General features: G+C 45.4%; 1 protein-coding gene across 5 annotated transcripts in view; it reads right to left on the minus strand.

Moving 5' to 3' along the window:
• Nucleotides 1-26,689, minus strand: part of sirt3 (sirtuin 3) — a 72,930-nt gene that overhangs the window by 43,343 nt on the left and 2,898 nt on the right. The window contains exon 1 of one of the 5 annotated variants that reach the window (XM_068046767.1): nt 2,114-2,133. The exons of the other annotated variants lie outside the window; for them this stretch is intronic. The gene's annotated coding sequence lies outside the window, so the exon portion shown is untranslated. Of the gene's footprint in view, nt 1-2,113; nt 2,134-26,689 lie in introns of those variants that run through there. 5 annotated transcript variants of the gene reach the window in all.

The raw sequence follows: 26,689 nt of genomic DNA on the forward strand, positions 1-26,689 counted from the left end.
GCAGATAGTCTCAGTCATCTCATTATCAAAAAGGAGGAGGTGTTGGGTGTCTTGCAAAGCATTAAGGTAGATAAGTCCCCAGGGCCTGATGGGATCTACCCCAGAATACTGAGGGAGGCAAGGGAAGAAATTGCTGGGGCCTTGACAGGAATCTTTGCATCCTCATTGGCTACAGGTGAGATCCCAGAGGACTGGAGAATAGCCAATGTTGTTCCTTTATTTAAGAAGGGTGGTAAGGATAATCCAGGAAATTATAGGCCGTTGAGCCTTACGTCAGTGGTAGGGAAACTATTAGAGAGGATTCTTCGGTACAGGATTTACTCCCATTTGGAAACAAATGGACTTATTAGCGAGAGGCAGCATGGTTTTGTGAAGGGGAGGTCGTGTCTCAGTAATTTGATTGAGTTTTTTTCGGAAGTGACAAAGATGATTGATGAAGGAAGGGCAGTGGATGTTATCTATATGGACTGCAGTAAAGCCTTTGACAAGGTCTCTCATGGCAGACTGATACAAAATGTGAAGTCACATGGGATCAGAGGGGAGCTGGCAAGATGGATACAGAACTGGCTTTGTCATAGAAGACAGAGGGTAGCAGTGGAAGGGTGCTTTTCTGAATGGAGGGATGTGACTAGTGGTGTTCCGCAGGGATCAGTGCTGGGACCTTTGCTGTTTGTAGTATATATAAATGATTTGTGGGAAAATGTAGCTGGTCTGATTAGTAAGTTTGCGGACGACAGAAAGGTTGGTGGAGTTGCAGACAGTGATGAGGATTGTCAGAGGATACAGCAAGATATAGATCGGTTGGAGACTTGGGCGGAGAAATGGCAGATGGAGTTTAATTCGGACAAATGTGAGGTAATGCATTTTGGAAGGTCTAATGCAGGTGGGAAGTATACAGTAAATGGCAGAACCCTTAGGAGTATTGACAGGCAGAGAGATCTGGGCGTACAGGTCCACAGATCACTGAAAGTGGCAACGCAGGTGGATAAGGTAGTCAAGAAGGCATACGGCATGCTTGCCTTCATCGGTCGGGGCATAGAGTTTCAAAATAGGCAAGTCATGCTGCAGCTGTCCAGAACTTTAGTTAGGCCACACTGAGAATATTGCGTGCAATTCTGGTCGCCACACTACCAGAAGGACGTGGAGGCTTTGCAGAGGGTACAGAAGAGGTTTACCAGGATGTTGCCTGGTCTGGAGGGCATTCGCTATGAGCAGAGGTTGGATAAACTCGGATTGTTTTCATTGGAACGACGGAGGTGGAGGGGCGACATGATAGAGGTTTACAAAGTTATAAGCGGCATGGACAGAGTGGATAGTCAGAAGCTTTTACCCAGGGTGGAAGAGTCAGTTACTAGGGGACATAGGTTTAAGGTGAGAGGGGCAAAGTTTAGAGGGGATGTGCGAGGCAAGTTCTTTACACAGAGGGTGGTGAGTGCCTGGAACTTGTTGCCGGGGGTGGTGGTGGAAGCAGGTACCATAGAGACGTTTAAGAGGCATCTTGACAAATACATGAATAGGATGGGAATAGAGGGATACGGACCCCGGAAGTGCAGAAGGTTTTAGTTTCGACAGGCATCAAGATCGGCACAGGCTTGGCGGGCCGAATGGCCTGTTCTAATAAGTACAGGTGAAGACAGCAAGAGACCCCCTACATACATTGCTCCCAGTTGTAACACTCAGTCTCTCTCCAATGTCTTCACGCCTTTCCTTAAGTGCGGCACCCCGAACTGGATGCAATACTCCAGCTGAGGCCGAACTTGAGTCTAATACCAGTTCAACATAACTTCCTTGTTCTTGTACTCTATGCCTCTACTAATAAAGCCCAGGATACTGTATGCTTTATTAATTGCTCTCTCAACCTGTCCTGCCACCTTCAATGACTTATGCACAAAAACACCCGGGTCCCTCTGCTCCTGCATCCCCTTTAGAATTGTACCCTTTATTCTATCCCCTTGCTCTTTTCCCATAGTTCTGCAAATTCTTCCTTTTCAACTATCTATCCAATTCCCTTTTAAAAGTTTCTACTGAAACTATTTCCACTGCCCTTCTGCATCAAACAGATGTAGCTACGCCATAGAAGCCTTTCACTTCATTCCCGATCATAATAACTCACCGCTTCAGCTAGAGAATTGGAGTAGCTTTGCTTTGTGTATGGGATTTGGGTCTCGTTGGTTTGGCTCCATCTATGAAAGATGATGAACACGCAGCAAACAATCCATCTAGGTGGGGTGTCTTCTCTTGGTGCATCTCTGCTGATGGCTGTGAAGGCCAATCTTTGAGGCAGGTTCTGCCAACAGTGTTGCACGTGAAGCTGCCAAGTGATGCTGTGAGTTGTTGTTTTTGATGTTGGTGCCTGTTGCCAAGCTGCTGTAGCAACTGGTCATCGCGGTAGTACACACCAGTCCACAGTATGTGTCGCCATTTCCCTCTTTCACCAGCTAGTGACTCCCAGGTGCGATAGTCGACATTTAGGGCCTTCATGTCACGCTTGCAAGCATCCTTGAAGCGAAGATTTGGGGGCCCCACTGGTCGTCTGTCCCCAGCTACCTCACCACACAGAAGATCCTTGGGTACGTGACCATCTTCCATCCTGCGGACGTGTCTGATCCACTGAAGCCCCCTCTGTTTGATTAGTGCCAGCACACTTGGGAGCTCTGCCTTTGAGAGGACTGCTGCATTTACCTTGCCAGGGTATACCCACAATGCACGGCAGACAGCGCAGATGGAAATTATTGAGCTTCTTTTCCTGGTAGCTGTAAGTCGCCCATGTTTCACAGCCATACAGCAAGGTGCAGAGAACACAGGCCTTGTAAACCATCAGCTTGGTCCTAAGGATCAGCTTAGTGTTATTCCATGCACATGTCGCGAGTCAGCCAAAGGTGGTAGCTGCTTTCGCTGTGTGTGGATCGAGCTCTGCATCAATGGACAGATTTTCTGTCACCGTGGATCCAAGGTAGCAGAATTTGCTAACCACTTCCCGTGGGGTGTTATTTAGTGTGATCATAGGCAGAGATGTGTCCCATGACCATGGTTTTCTTGACACTTATAGTCAAGGAGAACAAGTTACAAGAATGAGAGAGACAGTCTTCGAGTCTTTTCAGCTGAGTTTCCATGTGAGCAACTAGCGCAGCATCATCAGCGTAGAGGCTGCAACTTAAACCAGTGTTTTATAAAGGTTTGGCATTATTTCCTTGCCTTCGTACTTTATTCATCTATTTATAAAGCCCAGGATCCTCTATGCTTTTCGAACAACTTTATTAACTTGTCCAGCCACCTTCAATGATTTGTATACACAATCCCCTACCACCCCCATCCCAGCCTCTCTGTTCCTGCATCTGCTTTAAAATTGTACCATTTTGTATAGATTGCTTCTTCTCATTCTTCCTGCCAAACTTCATCCAGAATGTATTAATCATTTTAACAATCTACTAAACTGGACGTACAACACAGAAAATAAGGTCACAGAATGATAGAATAGTGCAGCAGAGAAAGAGGCTATTCCGCCCATTGAGTCTGTGCTGGCGCATTTGAAGAGTAACCAAAAAGTCCCACTGCCCTGCTTTTTCCCTGAAGCCCTACAATTTTTCCTCCTCAGGTAATTATCCAATTCCCTTTGAAAGCCATGATTGAACCTGCCTCCACCACACTCTCAGACAGTGCATTCCAGATCCTAAACACTCACTGAACCTGCCTCCACCACACTCTCAAACAGTGTATTCCAGATCCTAAACACTCACTGAACCTGCCTCCACCACACTCTCAGACAGTGCATTCCAGATCCTAAACACTCACTGAACTTGCCTCCACCACACTCTCAGACAGTGCATTCCACATCCTAAACACTCACTGAACTTGCCTCCACCACTCTCAGGCAGTGCATTCCAGATCCTAAACACTCACTGAACCTGCGTCCACCACACTCTCAGACAGTGCATTCCAGATCCAAAACACTCACTGAACTTGCCTCCACCACACTCTCAGACAGTGCATTCCAGATCCTAAACACTCACTGAACCTGCCTCCACCACTCTCTCAGACAGTGCATTCCAGATCCTAAACACTCACTGAACCTGCGTCCACCACACTCTCAGACAGTGCATTCCAGATCCAAAACACTCACTGAACCTGCGTCCACCACATTCTCAGACAATGCATTCCAGATCCTAAACACTCACTGAACCTGCGTCCACCACACTCTCAGACAGTGCATTCCAGATCCTAAACACTCACTGAACTTGCCTCCACCACACTCTCAGACAGTGCATTCCAGATCCTAAACACTCACTGAACTTGCCTCCACCACACTCTCAGACAGTGTATTCCAGATCCTAAACACTCACTGCCTAAAAATCATTTTCCTCATGTCACTGTTAGTTCTTTTGTCAACCACCTTAAATCGGTGTGCTCTGATTATCGTTCGAAGAACAAGTACCTCAAAGTCTGATCATGGTGACTCTGACTGATCAACCTTCATTACCTGAGGCCACTGAGGTTGTTAGTTCTCTCTGCAGCGGCCAGGCAGCAGGTCTCAATGCTGAACTGACAGAGGTATCACGAGGTGGGTGGGGGAGGGGGGGGTGGGGTGCAACACCAGTGATCTCAGCCTCTGACAGCTTTTCCATCTCATGTGGAAGAATGAAACTATCCCAGAGTACAGATATATATTCGGCATATAGAGAGATATTGATTATCCATCCGTACAGGGCGATCGGTGTATAGAGAGATATTGATTATCCATCCGTACAGGGCGATCGGTGTATAGAGAGATATTGATTATCCATCCGTACAGGGCGATCGGTGTATAGAGAGATATTGATTATCCATCCGTACAGGGCGATCGGTGTATAGAGAGATATTGATTATCCATCCGTACAAGGCGATCGGTGTATAGAGAGATATTGATTATCCATCCGTACAGGGCGATCGGTGTATAGAGAGATATTGATTATCCATCCGTACAGGGCGATCGGTGTATAGAGAGATATTGATTATCCATCGATACAGGGCGATCGGCAGAGAGAGATATTGATTATCCATCGATACAGGGCGATCGGCATATAGAGAGATATTGATTATCCATCGATACAGGGCGATCGGTGTATAGAGAGATATTGATTATCCATCCGTACAGGGCGATCGGTGCATAGAGAGATATTGATTATCCATCGATACAGGGCGATCGGCATATAGAGAGATATTGATTATCCATCGATACAGGGCGATCGACAAATAGAGAGATATTGATTATCCATCGATACAGGGCGATCGGCATATAGAGAGATATTGATTATCCATCCGTACAGGGCGATCGGTGCAGAGAGAGATATTGATTATCCATCGATACAGGGCGATCGGCCTATAGAGAGATACTGATTATCCATCCGTACAGGGCGATCGGTGTATAGAGAGATATTGATTATCCATCGATACAAGGCGATCGGCCTATCGAGAGATATTGATCATCCATCGATACAGGGCGATCGGTGTATAGAGAGATATTGATTATCCATCGATACAAGGCGATCGGCCTATCGAGAGATATTGATCATCCATCCGTACAGGGCGATCGGTGTATAGAGAGATATTGATTATCCATCCGTACAGGGCGATCGGCCTATAGAGAGATATTGATTATCCATCGATACAGGGCGATCGGTGCAGAGAGAGATATTGATTATCCATCCGTACAGGGCGATCGGTGCAGAGAGATATTGATTATCCATCCGTACAGGGCGATCGGTGTATAGAGAGATATTGATTATCCATCCGTACAGGGCGATCGGCGTATAGAGAGATATTGATTATCCATCGATACAGGGCGATCGGTGTATAGAGAGATATTGATCATCCATCCGTACAGGGCGATCGGTGCAGAGAGAGATATTGATTATCCATCCGTACAGGGCGATCGGTGTATAGAGAGATATTGATTATCCATCCGTACAGGGCGATCGGTGTATAGAGAGATATTGATTATCCATCGATACAGGGCGATCGGTGTATAGAGAGATATTGATTATCCATCCGTACAGGGCGATCGGTGTATAGAGAGATATTGATTATCCATCCGTACAGGGCGATCGGTGTATAGAGAGATATTGATTATCCATCCGTACAGGGCGATCGGCGTATAGAGAGATATTGATTATCCATCCGTACAGGGCGATCGGTGCAGAGAGAGATATTGATTATCCATCCGTACAGGGCGATCGGTGTATTGAGAGATATTGATTATCCATCCGTACAGGGCGATCGGTGTATAGAGAGATATTGATTATCCATCCGTACAGGGCGATCGGTGCAGAGAGAGATATTGATTATCCATCCGTACAGGGCGATCGGCCTATAGAGAGATATTGATTATCCATCCGTACAGGGCGATCGGTGTATTGAGAGATATTGATTATCCATCCGTACAGGGCGATCGGCGTATAGAGAGATATTGATTATCCATCGATACAGGGCGATCGGCGTATGGAGAGATATTGATTATCCATCCGGACAGGGCGATCGGCATATAGAGAGATATTGATTATCCATCGATACAGGGCGATCGGTGCAGAGAGAGATATTGATTATCCATCCGTACAGGGCGATCGGTGCAGAGAGAGATATTGATTATCCATCCGTACAGGGCGATCGGCCTATAGAGAGATATTGATTATCCATCGATACAGGGCGATCGGCCTATAGAGAGATATTGATTATCCATCCGTACAGGGCGATCGGTGTATAGAGAGATATTGATTATCCATCGATACAGGGCGATCGGCCTATAGAGAGATATTGATTATCCATCGATACAGGGCGATCGGTGTATAGAGAGATATTGATTATCCATCGATACAGGGCGATCGGCATATAGAGAGATATTGATTATCCATCGATACAGGGCGATCGGCATATAGAGAGATATTGATCATCCATCCGTACAGGGCGATCGGTGTAGAGAGAGATATTGATTATCCATCCGTACAGGGCGATCGGCATATAGAGAGATATTGATCATCCATCCGTACAGGCGATCGGTGTATAGAGAGATATTGATTATCCATCCGTACAGGGCGATCGGTGTATAGAGAGATATTGATCATCCATCCGTACAGGGCGATCGGCCTATAGAGAGATATTGATCATCCATCCGTACAGGCGATCGGTGTATAGAGAGATATTGATTATCCATCCGTACAGGGCGATCGGTGTATAGAGAGATATTGATCATCCATCCGTACAGGGCGATCGGCCTATAGAGAGATATTGATTATCGATCCGCACAGGGCGATCGGCCTATAGAGAGGTATTGATTATCCATCCGCACAGGGCGATCGGCATATAGAGAGATATTGATCATCCATCCGTACAGGGCGATCGGCGTATAGAGAGATATTGATTATCCATCGATACAGGGCGATCGGCATATAGAGAGATATTGATCATCCATCCGTACAGGGCGATCGGTGTAGAGAGAGATATTGATTATCCATCCGTACAGGGCGATCGGCATATAGAGAGATATTGATCATCCATCCGTACAGGCGATCGGTGTATAGAGAGATATTGATTATCCATCCGTACAGGGCGATCGGTGTATAGAGAGATATTGATCATCCATCCGTACAGGGCGATCGGCCTATAGAGAGATATTGATCATCCATCCGTACAGGCGATCGGTGTATAGAGAGATATTGATTATCCATCCGTACAGGGCGATCGGTGTATAGAGAGATATTGATCATCCATCCGTACAGGGCGATCGGCCTATAGAGAGATATTGATTATCGATCCGCACAGGGCGATCGGCCTATAGAGAGATATTGATTATCGATCCGCACAGGGCGATCGGCCTATAGAGAGATATTGATTATCGATCCGCACAGGGCGATCGGTGTATCGAGAGATATTGATTATCCATCCGTACAGGGCGATCGGCCTATAGAGAGATATTGATTATCCATCGATACAGGGCGATCGGCCTATAGAGAGATATTGATTATCCATCGATACAGGGCGATCGGCCTATAGAGAGATATTGATTATCCATCCGTACAGGGCGATCGGCGTATAGAGAGATATTGATTATCCATCCGTACAGGGCGATCGGTGTATCGAGAGATATTGATTATCCATCCGTACAGGGCGATCGGCCTATAGAGAGATATTGATTATCCATCGATACAGGGCGATCGGCCTATAGAGAGATATTGATTATCCATCCGTACAGGGCGATCGGCGTATAGAGAGATATTGATTATCCATCCGTACAGGGCGATCGGTGTATCGAGAGATATTGATTATCCATCCGTACAGGGCGATCGGCCTATAGAGAGATATTGATTATCGATCCGCACAGGGCGATCGGTGTATAGAGAGATATTGATTATCCATCCGTACAGGGCGATCGGCCTATAGAGAGATATTGATTATCCATCCGTACAGGGCGATCGGCCTATAGAGAGATATTGATTATCCATCCGTACAGGGCGATCGGCCTATAGAGAGATATTGATTATCCATCCGTACAGGGCGATCTGCCTATAGAGAGATATTGATCATCCATCCGTACAGGGCGATCGGCCTATAGAGAGATATTGATTATCCATCCGTACAGGGCGATCGGTGTATGGAGAGATATTGATCATCCATCCGTACAGGGCGATCGGTGTATAGAGAGATATTGATTATCCATCCGTACAGGGCGATCGGCCTATGGAGAGATATTGATCATCCATCCGTACAGGGCGATCGGTGTATAGAGAGATATTGATTATCCATCCGTACAGGGCGATCGGCCTATAGAGAGATATTGATTATCCATCCGTACAGGGCGATCTGCCTATAGAGAGATATTGATTATCCATCCGTACAGGGCGATCGGTGTATAGAGAGATATTGATTATCCATCCGTACAGGGCGATCTGCCTATAGAGAGATATTGATTATCCATCCGTACAGGGCGATCGGTGTATAGAGAGATATTGATTATCCATCCGTACAGGGCGATCTGCCTCTCGAGAGATATTGATTATCCATCCGTACAGGGCGATCTGCCTATAGAGAGATATTGATTATCCATCCGTACAGGGCGATCTGCCTATAGAGAGATATTGATTATCCATCCGTACAGGGCGATCGGTGTATAGAGAGATATTGATTATCCATCCGTACAGGGCGATCTGCCTCTCGAGAGATATTGATTATCCATCCGTACAGGGCGATCGGTGTATAGAGAGATATTGATTATCCATCCGGACAGGGCGATCGGTGTATGGAGAGATATTGATTATCCATCTGGACAGGGCGATCGGTGTATAGAGAGATTTTGATCATCCATCCGTACAGGGCGATCTGCCTATAGAGAGATATTGATTATCCATCCGTACAGGGCGATCGGTGTATGGAGAGATATTGATTATCCATCGATACAGGGCGATCGGTGTATAGGGAGATATTGATTATCCATCGATACAGGGCGATCGGTGTATAGGGAGATATTGATTATCCATCCGTATAGGGCGATCGGTGTATGGAGAGATATTGATCATCCATCCGTACAGGGCGATCGGTGTATAGAGAGATATTGATTATCCATCGATACAGGGCGATCGGTGTATAGAGAGATATTGATTATCCATCGATACAGGGCGATCGGTGTATAGGGAGATATTGATTATCCATCGATACAGGGCGATCGGTGTATAGGGAGATATTGATTATCCATCGATACAGGGCGATCGGTGTATAGGGAGATATTGATTATCCATCCGTACAGGGCGATCGGTGTATAGAGAGATATTGATCATCCATCCGTACAGGGCGATCGGCCTATAGAGAGATATTGATCATCCATCCGTACAAGGCGATCGGTGTATAGAGAGATATTGATTCTCCATCCGTACAGGGCGATCGGTGTATAGAGAGATATTGATTCTCCATCCGTACAGGGCGATCGGTGTATAGAGAGATATTGATTATCCATCCGTACAGGGCGATCGGCCTATAGAGAGATATTAATTATCCATCCGTACAAGGCGATCGGTGTATAGAGAGATATTGATTCTCCATCCGAACAAGGCGATCGGTGTATAGAGAGATATTGATCATCCATCCGTACAAGGCGATCGGTGTATAGAGAGATATTGATTCTCCATCCGTACAGGGCGATCGGTGTATAGAGAGATATTGATTCTCCATCCGTACAGGGCGATCGGTGTATAGAGAGATATTGATCATCCATCCGTACAAGGCGATCGGTGTATAGAGAGATATTGATTCTCCATTCGTACAGGGCGATCGGTGCAGAGAGAGATATTGATTATCCATCCGTACAGGGCGATCGGTGTATAGAGAGATATTGATTATCCATCCGTACAGGGCGATCGGCCGATAGAGAGATATTGATTATCCATCCGTACAGGGCGATCGGTGTATAGAGAGATATTGATTATCCATCCGTACAAGGCGATCGGTGTAAAGAGAGATATTGATCATCCATCCGTACAAGGCGATCGGTGTATAGAGAGATATTGATTCTCCATCCGTACAAGGCGATCGGTGTATAGAGAGATATTGATTCTCCATCCGTACAGGGCGATCGGTGTATAGAGAGATATTGATTCTCCATCCGTACAAGGCGATCGGTGTATAGAGAGATATTGATTCTCCATCCGTACAAGGCGATCGGTGTATAGAGAGATATTGATTCTCCATCCGTACAGGGCGATCGGTGTATCGAGAGATATTGATTATCCATCCGTACAGGGCGATCGGCCTATAGAGAGATATTGATTATCCATCCGTACAGGGCGATCGGCCTATAGAGAGATATTGATTATCCATCCGTACAAGGCGATCGGTGTATAGAGAGATATTGATTATCCATCCGTACAGGGCGATCGGCCTATCGAGAGATATTGATCATCCATCCGTACAAGGCGATCGGTGTATAGAGAGATATTGATTATCCATCCGTACAAGGCGATCGGTGTATAGAGAGATATTGATCATCCATCCGTACAGGGCGATCGGTGTATAGAGAGATATTGATCATCCATCCGTACAAGGCGATCGGTGTATAGAGAGGTATTGATTATCCATCCGTACAAGGCGATCGGTGTATAGAGAGATATTGATTATCCATCCGTACAAGGCGATCGGCCTATAGAGAGATATTGATTATCCATCCGTACAGGGCGATCGGTGTATAGAGAGATATTGATCATCCATCCGTACAAGGCGATCGGCCTATAGAGAGATATTGATTATCCATCCGTACAGGGCGATCGGTGTATAGAGAGATATTGATCATCCATCCGTACAAGGCGATCGGCCTATAGAGAGATATTGATTATCCATCCGTACAGGGCGATCGGTGTATAGAGAGATATTGATTATCCATCCGTACAAGGCGATCGGCCTATAGAGAGATATTGATTATCCATCCGTACAGGGCGATCGGTGTATAGAGAGATATTGATCATCCATCCGTACAGGGCGATCGGTGTATAGAGAGATATTGATCATCCATCCGTACAGGGCGATCGGCCGATAGAGAGATATTGATTCTCCATCCGTACAAGGCGATCGGCCTATAGAGAGATATTGATCATCCATCCGTACAGGGCGATCGGCCTATAGAGAGATATTGATTCTCCATCCGTACAGGGCGATCGGTGTATAGAGAGATATTGATCATCCATCCGTACAAGGCGATCGGCCTATAGAGAGATATTGATCATCCATCCGTACAGGGCGATCGGTGTATAGAGAGATATTGATTATCCATCCGTACAGGGCGATCGGTGTATAGAGAGATATTGATTATCCATCCGTACAGGGCGATCGGCCTATAGAGAGATATTGATTATCCATCCGTACAGGGCGATCGGTGTATAGAGAGATATTGATTATCCATCCGTACAGGGCGATCGGTGTATAGAGAGATATTGATTATCCATCCGTTCAGGGCGATCGGTGTATAGAGAGATATTGATTATCCATCCGTACAGGGCGATCGGTGTATAGAGAGATATTGATTATCCATCCGTACAGGGCGATCGGTGTATAGAGAGATATTGATTATCCATCCGTTCAGGGCGATCGGTGTATAGAGAGATATTGATTATCCATCCGTACAGGGCGATCGGTGTATAGAGAGATATTGATTATCCATCCGTACAGGGCGATCGGCCTATAGAGAGATATTGATTATCCATCCGTACAGGGCGATCGGTGTATAGAGAGATATTGATCATCCATCCGTACAGGGCGATCGGCCTATCGAGAGATATTGATTATCGATCCGCACAGGGCGATCGGCCTATAGAGAGATATTGATCATCCATCCGTACAGGGCGATCGGTGTATAGAGAGATATTGATTATCCATCCGTACAGGGCGATCGGTGTATAGAGAGATATTGATTATCCATCCGTACAGGGCGATCGGCCTATAGAGAGATATTGATTATCGATCCGCACAGGGCGATCGGCCTATAGAGAGATATTGATCATCCATCCGTACAGGGCGATCGGCCTATAGAGAGATACTGATCATCCATCCGTACAAGGCGATCGGCCTATAGAGAGATATTGATCATCCATCCGTACAGGGCGATCGGTGTATAGAGAGATATTGATTATCCATCGATACAGGGCGATCGGCGTATAGAGAGATATTGATGATCCATCTGTACAGGGCGATCGGTGTATAGAGAGATATTGATTATCCATCGATACAGGGCGATCGGCCTATAGAGAGATATTGATTATCCATCCGTACAGGGCGATCGGTGTATGGAGAGATATTGATTATCCATCGATACAGGGCGATCGGTGTATAGAGAGATATTGATCATCCATCCGTACAGGGCGATCGGCCTATAGAGAGATATTGATTATCCATCCGTACAGGGCGATCGGTGTATGGAGAGATATTGATTATCCATCGATACAGGGCGATCGGTGTATAGAGAGATATTGATTATCCATCCGTACAGGGCGATCTGCCTATGGAGAGATATTGATTATCCATCGATACAGGGCGATCGGTGTATAGAGAGATATTGATTATCCATCCGTACAGGGCGATCGGTGTATAGAGAGATATTGATTATCCATCTGTACAGGGCGATCGGTGTATGGAGAGATATTGATTATCCATCCGTACAGGGCGATCGGTGTATAGAGAGATATTGATGATCCATCTGTACAGGGCGATCGGTGTATAGAGAGATATTGATTATCCATCGATACAGGGCGATCGGCGTATAGAGAGATATTGATCATCCATCCGTACAGGGCGATCGGTGTATGGAGAGATATTGATTATCCATCGATACAGGGCGATCGGTGTATAGAGAGATATTGATTATCCATCCGTACAGTGCGATCGGTGTATAGAGAGATATTGATTATCCATCCGTACAGGGCGATCGGTGTATAGAGAGATATTGATTATCCATCCGTACAGTGCGATCGGTGTATAGAGAGATATTGATTATCCATCCGTACAGTGCGATCGGTGTATCGAGAGATATTGATTATCCATCCGTACAGGGCGATCGGCCTATGGAGAGATATTGATTATCCATCGATACAGGGCGATCGGTGTATAGAGAGATATTGATTATCCATCCGTACAGTGCGATCGGTGTATAGAGAGATATTGATTATCCATCCGTACAGGGCGATCGGCCTATGGAGAGATATTGATTATCCATCGATACAGGGCGATCGGTGTATAGAGAGATATTGATTATCCATCGATACAGGGCGATCGGTGTATAGAGAGATATTGATTATCCATCGATACAGGGCGATCGGTGTATAGAGAGATATTGATTATCCATCCGTACAGGGCGATCGTTGTATAGAGAGATATTGATTATCCATCCGTACAGTGCGATCGGTGTATTGAGAGATATTGATTATCCATCCGTACAGGGCGATCGGTGTATAGAGAGATATTGATTATCCATCCGTACAAGGCGATCGGTGTCTCGAGAGATATTGATTATCCATCCGTACAGGGCGATCGGTGTATAGAGAGATATTGATTATCCATCCGTACAGGGCTATCGGTGTATAGAGAGATATTGATTATCCATCCGTACAGGGCGATCGGTGTATAGAGAGATATTGATTATCCATCCGTACAGGGCGATCGGTGTATAGAGAGATATTGATTATCCATCCGTACAGGGCGATCGGTGTATAGAGAGATATTGATTATCCATCCGTACAGGGCGATCGGCCTATGGAGAGATATTGATTATCCATCGATACAGGGCGATCGTTGTATAGAGAGATATTGATTATCCATCCGTACAGTGCGATCGGTGTATTGAGAGATATTGATTATCCATCCGTACAGGGCGATCGGTGTATAGAGAGATATTGATTATCCATCCGTACAGGGCGATCGGTGTATAGAGAGATATTGATTATCCATCCGTACAGGGCGATCGGCGTATAGAGAGATATTGATTATCCATCGATACAGGGCGATCGGTGTATAGAGAGATATTGATTATCCATCCGTACAGGGCAATCGGTGTATCGAGAGATATTGATTATCCATCCGTACAGGGCGATCGGCCTATAGAGAGATATTGATTATCCATCCGTACAGGGCGATCGGTGTATAGAGAGATATTGATTATCCATCCGTACAGGGCGATCGGTGTATTGAGAGATATTGATTATCCATCCGTACAGGGCGATCGGTGTATAGAGAGATATTGATCATCCATCCGTACAGGGCGATCGGCCTATAGAGAGATATTGATTATCCATCCGTACAGGGCGATCGGCGTATAGAGAGATATTGATCATCCATCCGTACAGGGCGATCGGCCTATAGAGAGATATTGATTATCCATCCGTACAGGGCAATCGGTGTATAGAGAGATATTGATTATCCATCCGTACAGGGCGATCGGCCTATAGAGAGATATTGATTATCCATCCGTACAGGGCGATCGGTGTATAGAGAGATATTGATTATCCATCCGTACAGGGCGATCGGTGTATTGAGAGATATTGATTATCCATCTGTACAGGGCGATCGGCCTATAGAGAGATATTGATTATCCATCCGTACAGGGCGATCGGCCTATAGGCAGATATTGATTATCCATCGATACAGGGCGATCGGTGTATAGAGAGATATTGATTATCCATCCGTACAGGGCGATCGGCGTATAGAGAGACATTGATTATCCATCGATACAGGGCGATCGGTGTATAGAGAGATATTGATTATCCATCCGTACAGGGCGATCGGCCTATAGACAGATATTGATTATCCATCGATACAGGGCGATCGGTGTATAGAGAGATATTGATTATCCATCCGTACAGGGCGATCGGTGTATAGAGAGATATTGATTATCCATCCGTACAGGGCGATCGGCCTATAGACAGATATTGATTATCCATCGATACAGGGCGATCGGCGTATAGAGAGATATTGATTATCCATCGATACAGGGCGATCGGTGTATAGAGAGATATTGATTATCCATCGATACAGGGCGATCGGTGTATAGAGAGATATTGATTATCCATCCGTACATGGCGATCGGTGTATAGAGAGATATTGATTATCCATCCGTACAGGGCGATCGGCGTATAGAGAGATATTGATTATCCATCCGTACAGGGCGATCGGCCTATAGACAGATATTGATTATCCATCGATACAGGGCGATCGGCGTATAGAGAGATACTGATTATCCATCCGTACAGGGCAATCGGTGTATAGAGAGATATTGATTATCCATCCGTACAGGGCGATCGGTGTATAGAGAGATATTGATTATCCATCCGTACAGGGCGATCGGTGTATAGAGAGATATTGATTATCCATCGATACAGGGCGATCGGCGTATAGAGAGATATTGATTATCCATCGATACAGGGCGATCGGTGTATGGAGAGATATTGATTATCCATCCGTACAGGGCGATCGGCGTATAGAGAGATATTGATTATCCATCGATACAGGGCGATCGGTGTATGGAGAGATATTGATTATCCATCCGTACAGGGCGATCGGTGTATCGAGAGATATTGATTATCCATCCGTACAGGGCGATCGGCCTATAGAGAGATATTGATTATCCATCCGTACAGGGCGATCGGTGTATAGAGAGATATTGATTATCCATCGATACAGGGCGATCGGTGTATAGAGAGATATTGATTATCCATCGATACAGGGCGATCGGTGTATAGAGAGATATTGATTATCCATCCGTACAGGGCGATCGGTGTATAGAGAGATATTGATTATCCATCCGTACATGGCGATCGGTGTATAGAGAGATATTGATTATCCATCGATACAGGGCGATCGGTGTATAGAGAGATATTGATTATCCATCCGTACATGGCGATCGGTGTATAGAGAGATATTGATTATCCATCCGTACAGGGCGATCGGCGTATAGAGAGATATTGATTATCCATCCGTACAGGGCGATCGGCCTATAGACAGATATTGATTATCCATCGATACAGGGCGATCGGCGTATAGAGAGATATTGATTATCCATCGATACAGGGCAATCGGTGTATAGAGAGATATTGATTATCCATCCGTACAGGGCAATCGGTGTATAGAGAGATATTGATTATCCATCCGTACAGGGCAATCGGTGTATAGAGAGATATTGATTATCCATCCGTACAGGGCGATCGGTGTATAGAGAGATATTGATTATCCATCCGTACAGGGCGATCGGTGTATAGAGAGATATTGATTATCCATCCGTACAGGGCGATCGGTGTATAGAGAGATATTGATTATCCATCCGTACAGGGCAATCGGTGTATAGAGAGATATTGATTATCCATCCGTACAGGGCAATCGGTGTATAGAGAGATATTGATTATCCATCCGTACAGGGCGATCGGTGTATAGAGAGATATTGATTATCCATCGATACAGGGCGATCGGCGTATAGAGAGATATTGATTATCCATCCGTACAGGGCAATCGGTGTATAGAGAGATATTGATTATCCATCCGTACAGGGCGATCGGTGTATAGAGAGATATTGATTATCCATCCGTACAGGGCGATCGGTGTATAGAGAGATATTGATTATCCATCGATACAGGGCGATCGGCGTATAGAGAGATATTGATTATCCATCCGTACAGGGCGATCGGTGTATTGAGAGATATTGATTATCCATCCGTACAGGGCGATCGGCCTATAGAGAGATATTGATTATCCATCCGTACAGGGCGATCGGCGTATAGAGAGATATTGATTATCCATCCGTACAGGGCGATCGGTGCAGAGAGAGATATTGATTATCCATCCGTACAGGGCGATCGGCCTATAGGCAGATATTGATTATCCATCCGTACAGGGCGATCGGTGCAGAGAGAGATATTGATTATCCATCCGTACAGGGCGATCGGCCTATAGGCAGATATTGATTATCCATCGATACAGGGCGATCGGTGTATAGAGAGATATTGATTATCCATCCGTACAGGGCGATCGGCGTATAGAGAGACATTGATTATCCATCGATACAGGGCGATCGGTGTATAGAGAGATATTGATTATCCATCCGTACAGGGCGATCGGCCTATAGACAGATATTGATTATCCATCGATACAGGGCGATCGGTGTATAGAGAGATATTGATTATCCATCCGTACAGGGCGATCGGTGTATAGAGAGATATTGATTATCCATCCGTACAGGGCGATCGGCCTATAGACAGATATTGATTATCCATCGATACAGGGCGATCGGCGTATAGAGAGATATTGATTATCCATCCGTACAGGGCGATCGGCGTATAGAGAGATATTGATTATCCATCGATACAGGGCGATCGGTGTATGGAGAGATATTGATTATCCATCGATACAGGGCGATCGGTGTATAGAGAGATATTGATTATCCATCCGTACATGGCGATCGGTGTATAGAGAGATATTGATTATCCATCCGTACAGGGCGATCGGCCTATAGACAGATATTGATTATCCATCGATACAGGGCGATCGGCGTATAGAGAGATACTGATTATCCATCCGTACAGGGCAATCGGTGTATAGAGAGATATTGATTATCCATCCGTACAGGGCGATCGGTGTATAGAGAGATATTGATTATCCATCCGTACAGGGCGATCGGTGTATAGAGAGATATTGATTATCCATCGATACAGGGCGATCGGTGTATGGAGAGATATTGATTATCCATCCGTACAGGGCGATCGGCGTATAGAGAGATATTGATTATCCATCGATACAGGGCGATCGGTGTATGGAGAGATATTGATTATCCATCCGTACAGGGCGATCGGTGTATCGAGAGATATTGATTATCCATCCGTACAGGGCGATCGGCCTATAGAGAGATATTGATTATCCATCCGTACAGGGCGATCGGTGTATAGAGAGATATTGATTATCCATCGATACAGGGCGATCGGTGTATAGAGAGATATTGATTATCCATCGATACAGGGCGATCGGTGTATAGAGAGATATTGATTATCCATCCGTACAGGGCGATCGGTGTATAGAGAGATATTGATTATCCATCCGTACATGGCGATCGGTGTATAGAGAGATATTGATTATCCATCCGTACAGGGCGATCGGCGTATAGAGAGATATTGATTATCCATCCGTACAGGGCGATCGGCCTATAGACAGATATTGATTATCCATCGATACAGGGCGATCGGCGTATAGAGAGATACTGATTATCCATCCGTACAGGGCAATCGGTGTATAGAGAGATATTGATTATCCATCCGTACAGGGCAATCGGTGTATAGAGAGATATTGATTATCCATCCGTACAGGGCGATCGGTGTATAGAGAGATATTGATTATCCATCCGTACAGGGCGATCGGTGTATAGAGAGATATTGATTATCCATCGATACAGGGCGATCGGCGTATAGAGAGATATTGATTATCCATCGATACAGGGCGATCGGTGTATGGAGAGATATTGATTATCCATCCGTACAGGGCGATCGGCGTATAGAGAGATATTGATTATCCATCGATACAGGGCGATCGGTGTATGGAGAGATATTGATTATCCATCCGTACAGGGCGATCGGTGTATCGAGAGATATTGATTATCCATCCGTACAGGGCGATCGGCCTATAGAGAGATATTGATTATCCATCCGTACAGGGCGATCGGTGTATAGAGAGATATTGATTATCCATCCGTACAGGGCGATCGGTGTATAGAGAGATATTGATTATCCATCGATACAGGGCGATCGGTGTATAGAGAGATATTGATTATCCATCGATACAGGGCGATCGGTGCATAGAGAGATATTGATCATCCATCCGTACAGGGCGATCGGTGTATAGAGAGATATTGATCATCCATCCGTACAGGGCGATCGGTGCAGAGAGAGATATTGATTATCCATCCGTACAGGGCGATCGGCCTATGGAGAGATATTGATTATCCATCCGTACAGGGCGATCGGTGCAGAGAGAGATATTGATTATCCATCCGTACAGGGCGATCGGCGTATAGAGAGATATTGATTATCCATCCGTACAGGGCGATCGGTGCAGAGAGAGATATTGATTATCCATCCGTACAGGGCGATCGGTGTATGGAGAGATATTGATCATCCATCCGTACAGGGCGATCGGCGTATAGAGAGATATTGATTATCCATCCGTACAGGGCGATCGGCCAATAGAGAGATATTGATTATCCATCGATACAGGGCGATCGGCCTATAGAGAGATATTGATTATCCATCCGTACAGGGCGATCGGTGTATAGAGAGATATTGATTATCCATCGATACAGGGCGATCGGCCTATAGAGAGATATTGATTATCCATCCGTACAGGGCGATCGGTGTATAGAGAGATATTGATTATCCATCCGTACAGGGCGATCGGTGTATAGAGAGATATTGATTATCCATCGATGCAGGGCGATCGGCCTATAGAGAGATATTGATTATCCATCCGTACAGGGCGATCGGTGTATAGAGAGATATTGATTATCCATCGATGCAGGGCGATCGGCCTATAGAGAGATATTGATTATCCATCCGTACAGGGCGATCGGTGTATAGAGAGATATTGATTATCCATCCGTACAGGGCGATCGGCCTATAGAGAGATATATATTATCCATCGATACAGGGCGATCGGTGCAGAGAGAGATATTGATTATCCATCCGTACAAGGCGATCGGTGTATCGAGAGATATTGATTATCCATCCGTACAGGGCGATCGGTGTATCGAGAGATATTGATTATCCATCGATACAGGGCGATCGGCCTATAGAGAGATATTGATTATCCATTGATACAGGGCGATCGGTGCAGAGAGAGATATTGATTATCCATCCGTACAGGGCGATCGGTGCAGAGAGAGATATTGATTATCCATCCGTACAGGGCGATCGGTGTATAGAGAGATATTGATTATCCATCCGTAAAGGGCGATCGGCCTATAGAGAGATATTGATTATCCATCCGTACAGGGCGATCGGCCTATAGAGAGATATTGATTATCCATCGATACAGGGCGATCGGCGTATAGAGAGATATTGATTATCCATCCGTAAAGGGCGATCGGCCTCTAGAGAGATATTGATTATCCATCCGTACAGGGCGATCGGCGTATAGAGAGATATTGATTATCCATCCGTAAAGGGCGATCGGCCTATAGAGAGATATTGATTATCCATCCGTACAGGGCGATCGGCATATAGAGAGATATTGATTATCCATCCGTACAGGGCGATCGGTGTATAGAGAGATATTGATTATCCATCGATACAGGGCGATCGGCATATAGAGAGATATTGATTATCCATCCGTACAGGGCGATCGGCATATAGAGAGATATTGATTATCCATCCGTACAGGGCGATCGGTGTATAGAGAGATATTGATTATCCATCGATACAGGGCGATCGGCCTATAGAGAGATATTGATTATCCATCCGTAAAGGGCGATCGGCATATAGAGAGATATTGATTATCCATCCGTAAAGGGCGATCGGCCTATAGAGAGATATTGATTATCCATCCGTACAGGGCGATCGGCATATAGAGAGGTATTGATTATCCATCCGTAAAGGGCGATCGGCCTATAGAGAGATATTGATTATCCATCCGTACAGGGCGATCGGCATATAGAGAGATATTGATTATCCATCCGTACAGGGCGATCGGTGTATAGAGAGATATTGATTATCCATCGATACAGGGCGATCGGCATATAGAGAGATATTGATTATCCATCCGTACAGGGCGATCGGTGTATAGAGAGATATTGATTATCCATCCGTACAGGGCGATCGGCGTATAGAGAGATATTGATTATCCATCCGTACAGGGCGATCGGCGTATAGAGAGATATTGATTATCCATCCGTAAAGGGCGATCGGCCTATAGAGAGATATTGATTATCCATCCGTACAGGGCGATCGGTGTATAGAGAGATATTGATTATCCATCCGTACAGGGCGATCGGCCTATCGAGAGATATTGATCATCCATCCGTACAGGGCGATCGGTGTATAGAGAGATATTGATTATCCATCGATACAGGGCGATCGGCCTATCGAGAGATATTGATCATCCATCCGTACAGGGCGATCGGTGTATAGAGAGATATTGATTATCCATCGATACAGGGCGATCGGCCTATAGAGAGATATTGATTATCCATCCGTACAGGGCGATCGGCCGATAGAGAGATATTGATTATCCATCCGTACAGGGCGATCGGCCTATAGAGAGATATTGATTATCAATCCGTACAGGGCGATCGGTGTGTAGAGAGATATTGATTATCCATCCGTACAGGGCGATCGGTGTGTAGAGAGATATTGATTATCCATCCGTACAGGGCGATCGGTGTGTAGAGAGATATTGATTATCCATCCGTACAGGGCGATCGGTGTGTAGAGAGATATTGATTATCCATCCGTACAGGGCGATCGGTGTATTGAGTGATATTGATTATCCATCCGTACAGGGCGATCGGTGTATTGAGTGATATTGATTATCCATCCGTACAGGGCGATCGGTGTGTAGAGAGATATTGATTATCCATCCGTACAGGGCGATCGGTGTATTGAGTGATATTGATTATCCATCCGTACAGGGCGATCGGTGTGTAGAGAGATATTGATTATCCATCCGTACAGGGCGATCGGCCGATAGAGAGATATTGATTATCCATCCGTACAGGGCGATCGGCCTATAGAGAGATATTGATTATCAATCCGTACAGGGCGATCGGTGTGTAGAGAGATATTGATTATCCATCCGTACAGGGCGATCGGTGTATAGAGAGATATTGATTATCCATCGATACAGGGCGATCGGCCTATAGAGAGATATTGATTATCCATCCGTACAGGGCGATCGGTGTATAGAGAGATATTGATTATCCATCGATACAGGGCGATCGGCCTATCGAGAGATATTGATCATCCATCCGTACAGGGCGATCGGTGTATAGAGAGATATTGATTATCCATCGATACAGGGCGATCGGCCTATAGAGAGATATTGATTATCCATCCGTACAGGGCGATCGGCCGATAGAGAGATATTGATTATCCATCCGTACAGGGCGATCGGCCTATACAGAGATATTGATTATCAATCCGTACAGGGCGATCGGTGTGTAGAGAGATATTGATTATCCATCCGTCCAGGGCGATCGGTGTTTCGAGAGATATTGATTATCCATCCGTACAGGGCGATCGGCCTATAGAGAGATATTGATTATCCATCCGTCCAGGGCGATCGGTGTATAGAGAGATATTGATTATCCATCCGTACAGGGCGATCGGTGTGTAGAGAGATATTGATTATCCATCGATACAAGGCGATCGGTGTATAGAGAGATATTGATTATCCATCCGTACAGGGCGATCGGTGTATTGAGAGATATTGATTATCCATCGATACAAGGCGATCGGTGTATAGAGAGATATTGATTATCCATCCGTACAGGGCGATCGGTGTATTGAGAGATATTGATTATCCATCGATACAAGGCGATCGGTGTATAGAGAGATATTGATTATCCATCCGTACAGGGCGATCGGTGTATAGAGAGATATTGATTATCCATCCGTACAGGGCGATCGGTGTATAGAGAGATATTGATTATCCATCCGTACAGGGCGATCGGCCTATAGAGAGATATTGATTCTCCATCCGTACAGGGCGATCGGTGTATAGAGAGATATTGATTATCCATCCGTACAGGGCGATCGGTGTATGGAGAGATATTGATCATCCATCCGTACAGGGCGATCGGCGTATAGAGAGATATTGATTATCCATCCGTACAGGGCGATCGGTGTATAGAGAGATATTGATTATCCATCCGTACAGGGCGATCGGTGTATTGAGAGATATTGATTATCCATCGATACAGGGCGATCGGCATATAGAGAGATATTGATTATCCATCCGTACAGGGCGATCGGTGTGTAGAGAGATATTGATTATCCATCGATACAAGGCGATCGGTGTATAGAGAGATATTGATTATCCATCCGTACAGGGCGATCGGTGTATAGAGAGATATTGATTATCCATCCGTACAGGGCGATCGGTGTATTGAGAGATATTGATTATCCATCGATACAGGGCGATCGGCGTATGGAGAGATATTGATTATCCATCCGTACAGGGCGATCGGTGTATCGAGAGATATTGATTATCCATCCGTACAGGGCGATCGGTGTATTGAGAGATATTGATTATCCATCGATCCAGGGCGATCGGCGTATAGAGAGATATTGATTATCCATCCGTACAGGGCGATCGGCGTATGGAGAGATATTGATTATCCATCCGTACAGGGCGATCGGTGTATAGAGAGATATTGATTATCCATCCGTACAGGGCGATCGGTGTATAGAGAGATATTGATTATCCATCCGTACAGGGCGATCGGTGTATAGAGAGATATTGATTATCCATCCGTACAGGGCGATCGGTGTATAGAGAGATATTGATTATCCATCCGTACAGGGCGATCGGCGTATGGAGAGATATTGATCATCCATCCGTACAGGGCGATCGGTGTATAGAGAGATATTGATTATCCATCCGTACAGGGCGATCGGCCTATAGAGAGATATTGATCATCCATCCGTACAGGGCGATCGGTGTATAGAGAGATATTGATTATCCATCCGTACAGGGCGATCGGCGTATGGAGAGATATTGATCATCCATCCGTACAGGGCGATCGGTGTATAGAGAGATATTGATTATCCATCCGTACAGGGCGATCGGCCTATAGAGAGATATTGATTATCCATCCGTACAGGGCGATCGGTGTATGGAGAGATATTGATTATCCATCTGTACAGGGCGATCGGCCGATAGAGAGATATTGATTATCCATCCGTACAGGGCGATCGGCCGATAGAGAGATATTGATTATCCATCCGTACAGGGCGATCGGTGTATAGAGAGATATTGATTATCCATCCGTACAGGGCGATCGGTGTATAGAGAGATATTGATTATCCATCCGTACAGGGCGATCGGTGTATAGAGAGATATTGATTATCCATCCGTACAGGGCGATTGGTGTATAGAGAGATATTGATTATCCATCCGTACAGGGCGATCGGTGTATAGAGAGATATTGATTATCCATCCGTACAGGGCGATCGGTGTATAGAGAGATATTGATTATCCATCGATACAGGGCGATCGGTGTATAGAGAGATATTGATTATCCATCCGTACAGGGCGATCGGTGTATAGAGAGATATTGATCATCCATCCGTACAGGGCGATCGGTGTATAGAGAGATATTGATTATCCATCCGTACAGGGCGATCGGTGTATAGAGAGATATTGATTATCCATCCGTACAGGGCGATCGGTGTATAGAGAGATATTGATCATCCATCCGTACAGGGCGATCGGTGTATAGAGAGATATTGATTATCCATCCGTACAGGGCGATCGGTGTATAGAGAGATATTGATTATCCATCCGTACAGGGCGATCGGCCTATGGAGAGATATTGATTATCCATCCGTACAGGGCGATCGGTGTATAGAGAGATATTGATCATCCATCCGTACAGGGCGATCGGTGTATAGAGAGATATTGATTATCCATCCGTACAGGGCGATCGGTGTATAGAGAGATATTGATCATCCATCCGTACAGGGCGATCGGTGTATAGAGAGATATTGATTATCCATCCGTACAGGGCGATCGGTGTATAGAGAGATATTGATTATCCATCCGTACAGGGCGATCGGTGTATAGAGAGATATTGATCATCCATCCGTACAGGGCGATCGGTGTATAGAGAGATATTGATTATCCATCCGTACAGGGCGATCGGTGTATAGAGAGATATTGATCATCCATCCGTACAGGGCGATCGGTGTATCGAGAGATATTGATTATCCATCCGTACAGGGCGATCGGTGTATAGAGAGATATTGATTATCCATCCGTACAGGGCGATCGGCCTACAGAGAGATATTGATCATCCATCCGTACAGGGCGATCGGCCTATAGAGAGATATTGATTATCCATCCGTACAGGGTGATCGGCCTATAGAGAGATATTGATTATCCATCTGTACAGGGCGATCGGCCGATAGAGAGATATTGATTATCCATCCGTACAGGGCGATCGGCCTATAGAGAGATATTGATCATCCATCCGTACAGGGCGATCGGCCTATAGAGAGATATTGATTATCCATCCGTACAGGGCGATCGGCCTATTGAGAGATATTGATTATCAATCGATACAGGGCGATCGGTGTATAGCGAGATGTTGATCATCCATCCGTACAGGGCGATCGGCCGATAGAGAGATATTGATTATCCATCTGTACAGGGCGATCGGTGTATAGAGAGATATTGATTATCCATCCGTACAGGGCGATCGGCGTATAGAGAGATATTGATTAGCCATCTATCCAGGGTAATTGGAGAGGAATTTCCCGGCTGTCTGTCACAGGAGAAATCTTTGCTAGGATTATCTTCAATCGATACATTGAGCATATGAAGGAGAAATTCTTGCCTGATGGCCAGTCTGAACTCTGAAATGGCAGAGGTATGACTTGCATGGTCAGGTTTGGGGGTGGGGGGAGGGCTGGAAACTGCTGGCCAACGTTAGCTGTCCCAAGAAAGTTATTCACACCATCCCTGATGCTCAGGGTCATGGGTGTTAATTGTATATTAATTGTGTTTAATTGTATGCAGGTGTTCAGCATTAACTGGGATTCACTTGATTCAACAGAGACAGACTAAAACTGTGGTTGGTGGGTTGGGAGGTGTACACTTGTAATGTGTAACTCTGTAAATAAATATAAAAGTGTGGAAAGATTAGCTCCAGTTCTATACTTCACCAATTGGTTTTCTGGAATTAGAACATAGTAGCAGAGGATGACTGTCTAAAGGTGAGGATTGGAAACTAAGAAAAAAAATCAAACAAAACTACAATCCCAGTAGCCATTGTGAAAAATGGCAGAAAGCAAGTGTAAATTGTTGGGGTATGATTACCCTGTTGGATGACAGCCAGAAGTAAGGTCCATGGACTGGCAGAATGGGGTGAATGAGTGGAGAGTGTGAAAACACAGTTCAAGTCCTGACAGTGAGTCTAGAAGTGACATTTGTGTCAGCATACGAT

Source organism: Heterodontus francisci, chromosome 14, assembly GCF_036365525.1.
Source record: "Heterodontus francisci isolate sHetFra1 chromosome 14, sHetFra1.hap1, whole genome shotgun sequence".
NCBI classification, from domain to species: domain Eukaryota; kingdom Metazoa; phylum Chordata; class Chondrichthyes; order Heterodontiformes; family Heterodontidae; genus Heterodontus; species Heterodontus francisci.